At 40.5% G+C, this 8,455-nt stretch overlaps 1 protein-coding gene and 1 pseudogene across 1 annotated transcript in view; both read left to right on the forward strand.

Moving 5' to 3' along the window:
* Nucleotides 1–8,455, forward strand: part of LOC105553778 (target of Nesh-SH3-like) — a 148,790-nt gene that overhangs the window by 79,333 nt on the left and 61,002 nt on the right. The window lies entirely within an intron of this gene.
* Nucleotides 4,321–7,920, forward strand: LOC105553777 (annotated as a pseudogene).

Below are 8,455 nucleotides of genomic sequence, written 5' to 3' on the forward strand. Positions count from 1 at the left end.
TGGCAGGTACAGGGTTTCAAGCTAGGAAGTCTGAGCTCTGAACCACTGTGTTCTACTGCCTCTCAGAACTTAGGGAACTTTATCTGTTCTACACGACAAAGGTCATAAGTTCCTGATGTGTTGCTTCTATAATGTCCTATATAAAATGGTTAAAAAGTGGGTGGGGAGATGTATTATGGCTGCCTCCTCATTAAGGTTTAAATAAAATATGTAAGGCACTCATTTCATCCTCAAAACTTGTTCTCTCCTCCCCTTCCTCCACCACCACCATCTCTGCTTATTATGTGCTGCCCATCCATCAAGTCCTACTTTATCTACTGTACACAAGGCCATTTCTGGCCAGGATAGACATTTCAGTCCCTCTGCATGAATATCCTGGAGACTTAGCATTTGCTTTTATCATTCTTCAGGTTAATCAATTGAAATTTGTTTTTATTTTTGTGTGTCTTGTCTGCCTCTTCACCACCCAAGTAGAAAACTCCCAGGAGCTGAGGACCCTAGGAACCTTAGATTTCTTTTTACCCTCAATGTTGTCATTGATTTCAGAAACACAATAAATGAATGGATGGGTGGATTAATAAATGGGAAAGAGGAAAAGGAAAGACCCAAAAAGTCTGAAACAGTTGTGGGTACCATTTAAGATAGATTTTTCTCTTTTAAAATTATTTTCAAAATGTCATCTAATTCTTAGTTATTTCTTTGGAAATAGATTTACCACTTGGGAAGTATTTGGCTTTAAATCTTCAAGATGAGTCCAAATTTATCATTAAAAAAAGGAATCCCAGAATCATTTGATTTTTTTTTTTCTCCAAGGCACAAAATTTACCAGAACTTAAGCTTCAAAGGAATTTTTAAAGAAATTAGCCTCATAGGTATCCATTTCTTAATAAACGTATGCCATTTCTTAAACAATTCATCAGTTTATACCAGAAAGCCATTGTATGATAAGAGATGACCATTTCATCCTGTTTTGGTAAGGAAAACATCTTTCAAAGTCCTGTTCTTTTCTACTGGATTCAAGTACAATGTTTTCATGGTCTGCTTGACTTCATCAAATGATAAACTGTTGCCAAGTCTATCTTTTCTGGAAATACAATACAAAAATTCATAGTATTTTAATATAAAGCACAGTTTTTTCAAATGTATTACACAATGCACTGAGATCAAAATCTAAATTTAAAAAGTCATTCTCAATTATATCCAAAAGAGTGTCCCTGAATGGCGAATGGCCTTTTTTGTCATGCGCCAAAAAGACATATGGTCCCAGATTCATTGCAAAAGTCTTGCTATGGAGAAGGGGTCTTAAGTGGAAAGACAGCTGCCAGTAAAAGGATATTAAAGGGTTATCTGGAATAGATGTATAAGATAGCATTTAAACTCTAGCATTTTCTTTTACATTTCAAAACCAAGGAACGTGGTCACATCAACTTTCCTGATTATCCACATATTATTTTCCTTTAAATATTTTCCATTCCATGGACATTCAGTGCTCTCTGACACCTGTGGGTCATACCAAGTGCTATGCCGTGAAGGCCAGCATTAGGTTACACTCTTGTGTATTGTTCTCCAATTGTTTTTGTCATGTGTGTGTTCCTTCTGTGTCGTGTCTCACCAGCAAAATAGTAAGCTCCTGAGGACCAGAGCTGAGTCTTACCTTCCCTGATGGGCTCCACAATCAGGGTGAATATATTCACAGCTGTAGTAGCTGGCTCCCCAGCGTTTGCTAGGGAAGGCTCCTTGCCCAAATAACAAGTCCCTAGTTGCCTATAGTAAAAATATCCAGGAGAAAAAAATTATTCAACTGGGGTAAAGGGTTGACTCTACCCTATTAGTAAAGTAACTATATACCCTTTTTTATCTGGCATAGTTATGGTTGACACCTGCTGTTCTGATATAATTAATTGTGCTGCCTTTCTTTCAATAGTACCCCAGTTTAGTTGAAAAATCTATAGACAATCTACATATGGGAGAAAGCCTAGAAATCTTAGCATGGTCCCCAGATATTTCACAATCTTCACAATCTGATCCCGAGGTAATAGCCAGCCTTTTCTCTGCCACTGGGGATGCTCTGCATCAAGAAGAGAGAGACAAAATGAAGGGTTGGAGCGTTTGCCACAGGTTTGCCACTGCTGTGTTCTCTTCTCCAGGCTGGGCACACAGATGGTCAAATGCTGGAGTGGCAGTTCTTATCAACCTGTTAGCTGATGATTTAATATTTTGGAGCACTTACAATGTGCTGGGCTAAAGGCTTTATGGAAATGGGTTATTAAATCCTTACAGCAACCCCATGAAGCAGGTACTATTAGCATTCTCTTTGTCCCACTGAAGACAGTCCCCAAGAGGTTAAGAAATCTACAAGTAACAGGCTGACTCCTGAGCCTGTATATCTGAACACCACACCAAAGTGCTTTTCTCCGTGGTCTCTAAGTGTTCTGGTAATTTTGAACTCAATGTTAAAAACTCATCTTGTATAAATTATTCCTGACTCCCCACTCCTACATGGAAAAGCTGACAAGAACATCTAAAAAGAAAGAAAAACCTTTGCTAATTTGAAGGCTTTGACTTTGGATACTATCTGAGAGCTAATGTGACCTGGCTTTATAAATTGAAAGAAAAATATCCAAAGTCCTGATAAAGAAAAATATCCGGACACACTTCCTGTGGCGATAACGTGAACAAAGTGGTGAATTCACTGGAAAATGCGTGTGTGGGAATGTACAGTCTCTACTTTAACATCAAGCCCCTGCCAAGGCTTAAAACCAGTTAACAGACAACACTCTACACTAAACTTCTCCATGGGGTACACATATAAAACACGGGCAAGGAAAAAACTACAGGCAATAAAGCCAACAACTGTAATGCCTAACAGGTCTGCTAAACTAGGAACGGATGTGGCAAGTGGGTAAGAGAAATAGTTTTTAAACATTTGTGGTGTCAGGGAGAGAGTCTGCCAGAGCATGCGAGTGAAGCAGGGTTAGTTTGGGACAGTGGCTGACGGAGATGCTCCCGACTCTATCCCAGGAGCACAGGAAATGAAATGACCTGGAAGCTCGGCGTTGTGGTCAGTGTGCAGGCACTGGAAGTGGAGGGGTCTGGGCTGGCTTCACAGCCAGATGACCAGTGCACTTAGAGGACCTTGCATTCTGGGTTTAATGCCCCGCTCTCACTGTCATGAATTCTTAATTTATCTTTCCATTTTATTTTGTAACTGAGGTCCTATCAGACAACAGAGCAGACGCAGAGGGCTTGGAGCCTGGGTTCCTGTGCTTGGCCTCCCAGCCCCTCCCCTAGCTTGGTTCTCAACTGTCATGTCCACCAGCCCTGGTGTCCCTGCTGCTTGGCTGCCTCCCACTTCCCATCCCTGTTTCAGCGACATCAGCTGCCCTCCATCTCCAGCAGGGACTTGGGTGTGCACACCTCCGTGATGACATCTGGCAGGGCATGGCAGTAGCAGTCCTTGCAGCGTCTGGCAGTGCCACTGTGCATTAAGTAGGGCATTTGGTGGGGGCAAGCCTCCCTCTCACCTGCTTCAGGTACACAGTATGTCCCAATGCAGAAATGACAATCCCTTGGGGGTCTATGAATTGGGGTGGCAGACCTGTGAGGAATGGAGATTGACTTTTCTCCCCTTGGGGGTGGGCTGGAGGATAAGGGCAAAGCACTTTGGTCTTGATCCTGGGACTGCTGCTGGAGGGAGCTAGTAAGTGGAGGGGGAAGGGAGTGGGCCAAGGGTCTGCACCCACCTTCAAAGTGTAATATTAAATAGCAAAGAAACATGATGATGGGCCAAGACAGAGATGGTGGAAGAAAGTACAAGTTGAATGTTGTGCCTTCAATGGCACTTTTTTTAGGGTCCTTTCGATTTTACATCCGACCCTGCAAATTATATAGTCAGCCTTGGGTGAAATGCATGCTTTTAGTAGCATTGCCTCCCCAACTTTCACGGAATGAAAGTAAAACTGAGAAAACCTCCAATCATGTCTTCCTCAATGGATTGTCTTTAAAATAACCCTCTGTTTAGAAAAAGTACATGCATTTTTTTCTTCCAGACAACCTTAGAAAGCTGTAAATGGTGACCAAGTATGGCAGAGCCATTGGGAGTACACATTACTGGAAAGAGATGACCTCTTTCCCCCCGCTTGTCTTCCTCCCATACCCCTTTCCCCACATCCTCTCTTCCAGTCAATGCCGCACTCCCATTTCATATGTAGAGGCTCCACTCACTCTCTACAGCGGGCCAGTGAGGGGCTGCTTCTCACTGCTGTTACTTAACTCCAAACAATTCTGAGCAACCCCTCTTGTGACAACATCCGCACCAACATGAGCCGTAAGCTCCCTTCAGAACAGGCCTGTGAACGTTCTGGAATCCTAGCAGTGGCTGCTGTACCTAGTCATTTTTGCATCGTTGCTCTGTGGTACGGCTGGCTGCACTCCTGTGAGAAGCTTAACCTTCAGTATGAGCTCAGCCTGCCAGGGGCCTGGTCCCGCAGACTGCATGTTAAAGAGTGAGAGAAGCCAGAATTCTCTAAGCCATGGGGCATAACAGAGTGTTCTGTCAAACTGGGTGTGGGTTCATTATTCAACAGATCTTGTAATGTTTAATGGAAATAATTACTGAATAGTGTAGGATTTGCTTTAAAATTTGCTCTCCAATGGTTTTTCAGGCAAAGGAGGAAAAAGTTTTTTGTTCCACATGAAAACATACTTTTTCTGAGGAAAAAAAAAACAATAGTCCTACAAATAGGACTTATTAAAGACTAATTGTTTGATTACTCACTTTTCAAAAAATATTTGTTTGTGCTGATTGTGCTATTTCCCAACCCTCTAATTATTTTTTTCCTTTTCTGCCTGCGAAACCTCGGGCTTCATTCATCTTTATTCTAGCCCCAGGCATTAAAGGGGTAGAAGAGCAGATTCATTCATTCTTTCAGAACATGTTTATTGAGCAATTACTATGTTTCCAGGTTTAGAGGTACATGCATAAACAGCATGAACTGAAAGCCTGGCTCACATCCAGAGTGATCCTCAGCCTCTTACGGCTTTCTTCAGGGGCTTAGGAATACTCTAAAAGGTGGAGGACTTACGTTACTTTGTGATGCTCCATAATTCTGTAGACATTCTTTTTTATGTTTAAGGGCAATGTGCTAGTAATCTACTGAGTGATGTATTAAAAATTAACACTGCATGTTAATTTAGTCAATTATATTGTATGTATTGTGTTCATGTAAAATTGGTATAACACTGACATTACTTATGCTACTCTGTATTCTACTTGAGCTTCAAGCTACCATGAAATTTTGCCAAGCTACAACTTAGCACATGCCCAAGCAGACAGCAGGATTTCCCCAATTTTCTAGAAAAATACCCATCAGTGTTTTTCCGGAAGTGACGTCCTCCTTCCTGAAAGAACATTAGTGATGTTCTTGAGTTGGTCCAGACTTTCAGTTGCTGCTGTTCTGGCCTTTTCATATGTAATTATTTCAGGGTCACTTACTTGTCATGGATGGGTGAGTTTTCTGTAGTCGTTATTGATTCTGTCCTGTGGAGTGATGGCATCAACAATATTGGAGCCTATCTTTTTCCAGCAATGGTCTTCAGGGTGGATATGGACTACAGTTGAGTTATGAATCATTTTTATACCCCATTACTGAAACCAGTTTGCTGTTGTGGTGTCAATTTGGTTTTATTACTCAGTTCTTTGTCACCGGAATAGGACAATGGGTGGGGTGGGTGGAGCGCAAAGTTGGTCCCCCTGCTGACACTTAGAACTACTGGTAAGTAGCCTTCAATAAGTGACGAGACAACAGCATTCTACTCTTTTTACATTCCACTCCCCACAGGCCTGCCCGCCTCTGCCTAGACTGACTTCTTCAGTGGGGTTACCCTCTCCCTTCTCCCCTTCATCTACTAACAGGCCACAGGGGACCCATCTATAGCAGGGGCAAAGGCAGCTGACAGCCACAGAGCCACAGAGCCTAGGGTGCTGGTGAGCTGTTTGTGTACCTGTTCCACGGCCACACTTAGGAGGTCCCTTTTTTGAGAACTGACTAGTGGGTGAGTGGAACTCCCTGCTGGAGCTGAAAAGATAGCAATATTTCTCAAGGGTGTTTTTCAGGCAGACATTGCTCAGGGTTAGTGTTGGTGAAATGCAGTACAGGAGCTGTCGGCCAAATGTCAAGAGCTAGAGGATGCTTAAATTTAGATTATACCCGCTCAGGTCTGAATATAGCTAAATGTGGCATGTGGACACTTAAAAATGCAAATAAGAATCGACAATATTTCCGTTATGGAGTTTCCATGGGCATAGTTGTTTGTTTTGTTTTTTGTTTTTTTTCTGTGGCTGATTTTATTCTTATTAGGGTCTCATGATGTGCCACACTGGCTTCTAATAAAAGTAGTTACCTTATTTCATCAAATTCTAAAGCATCTTTAACTGTAAATCAGTCTGCTATTTTATATAAAACTAAGAAACAATAAAGTTGCTAATTAATGGTACTGCTCTTGCATCCCTTGAGGCTTTTATTTTATACTTACGGAAAGAACTTCCTTTGACTCATTGATGCATACATTTTATGTTGTCTATTCTTTTTACAAAAGAGATCATTTCCTTTTCTGTAAACTATTTTAGAAGCATTTTAGATTAATGAAGTTGTGAAGATAGGTGTTGTGTAGCCTGAGGCGGCGGCAGCACGGAGGGTAAGAGCAGGTGCTCTCGGGCTATGTGTTGACCAGCTTGCCTTACACCACCCCAGCACGGTTTGTGACACGGAAGGTTTTCTTCTTGAGGAAGTAAAAGGTGAAGCCAAGAATAGCATTACTGATTCCCAAATGGATGATGTTGAAGTTGTTCATACAACTGACATTCAGAAATATATTCCATGCTTTTTTTTAGCTTTTATAATTTCCTCAAGTGAAGTAAATGAGCAAGCAGTGAAGAAAATATTCTCCAATGTCAAAAAGAATGTGATAGGTTGGTATAAATTCCATCGTCATTCAGATCAGATCATGATGTTTATAGAGAGGCTGCTGTCACAAAAACTTGCAGGAGCATTTTTCAAACCAATAACTTGTTTTTCTACTATGAACACCAAGTATAATAACAGAAAACTGTTCTACTCATTGACTGAAACATGCCTTATATAAACCTCAAAAAGGACTTTTTCACAGGGTACCTTTAGCGGTTGCCAGTCTGGGTATTTCTGAACAACTAGGTTGTAAAACTGTATCAGGTTCCTGTATGTCCACTGGTTTTAGCCAAGCAGTAAAAACACACATCTCTACATTTTTTGAAGAAGATAGATCCTTAAAGGAGGTACATAAGATAAAGGAAATGTATGCTTCATTACAAGAGGAATTAAACATTATATGCAAAAAAGTGGAAGACAGTGAACAAGCAATAAATAAACTAGTAAAGGATGTAAACAGATTAAAACAAGAAACTGAGAAAAGGAGATGAGCATAGATTCAGGCAGCAGGAGAGAAGAACATCTAAAAAGACCCTCAGGGTAACATTTTTCCTGGTCAAGCATTACGGACCTTTTATCCAGATTCTGAATTTCTTCAATCATGTGTTATGTCTTTAAAAACCAGACATGTTTCTAAAAGTAGCTGTAACTACAACCTCCACCTCGATGTACTAGCCAAAATGACCTTAATGGTAGAACACACTGACATTCCTGAAGCTAGTCCAGCTAGCAGACCACAAATGATTAAGCATAAAGCTTTAGGCTTAGATGACAGATGAAATTCAAGAGATCATGGCAGTTAGACATACAAGACAAACTATCTAAAATAGATACTGATAGTAGTTACCAAGAAAAAGCATCCACAACGGACAGCCCAGAAATAGATGAAGAGATTGAGAAAATGAAGGGATCTAGTGAATATCCAGTCTCCTACATCTTGATCCTTTTAACCTAAAAGGAGATTTTTTTTTAATTTGGCTGATGGGTAAAGCCAAACATTTCTATTGTTTTTTCTATGTTGAGCTACTTGTGCTAATACAGATGAATTCATTTGTTTTTACTATGTTCCCCTGTTTGCAGTAATCCGCAGATTAAGTCTTGGCATGTTTAATTTATAAAGTACTTTTTTGAACATCAGATGCTTTTATTTTAAAATCTTTGTTCACATTTCACTAAGTTGTTGAGGGAAAGGCTTACACTGACACATTCTTTATCACTGGAAAAGTGAGGCTGGGCACAGTGGCTCACACCTGTAATTCCAGCACTTAGGGAGGACAAGGCAGGAGAATTTATTGAGGCCAGAAGTTAGAGAGCAACCTGAGCAGCAAAGTGAGACCCATCTCTATTTAAAAAGGAAAAATAAATGGAAAAGCAAGAATAGAAAAGAAATAGAATTTATTTTCACAATGTGGAAAGAAATGTATATGAAAATTTACTTCTTATCTAAGTCATTAAAATTCTCCTAAAGTGATAATTTTTTTTTACTTTTT

Source organism: Mandrillus leucophaeus, unplaced genomic scaffold, assembly GCF_000951045.1.
Source record: "Mandrillus leucophaeus isolate KB7577 unplaced genomic scaffold, Mleu.le_1.0 Scaffold608, whole genome shotgun sequence".
NCBI classification, from domain to species: Eukaryota; Metazoa; Chordata; class Mammalia; order Primates; family Cercopithecidae; genus Mandrillus; species Mandrillus leucophaeus.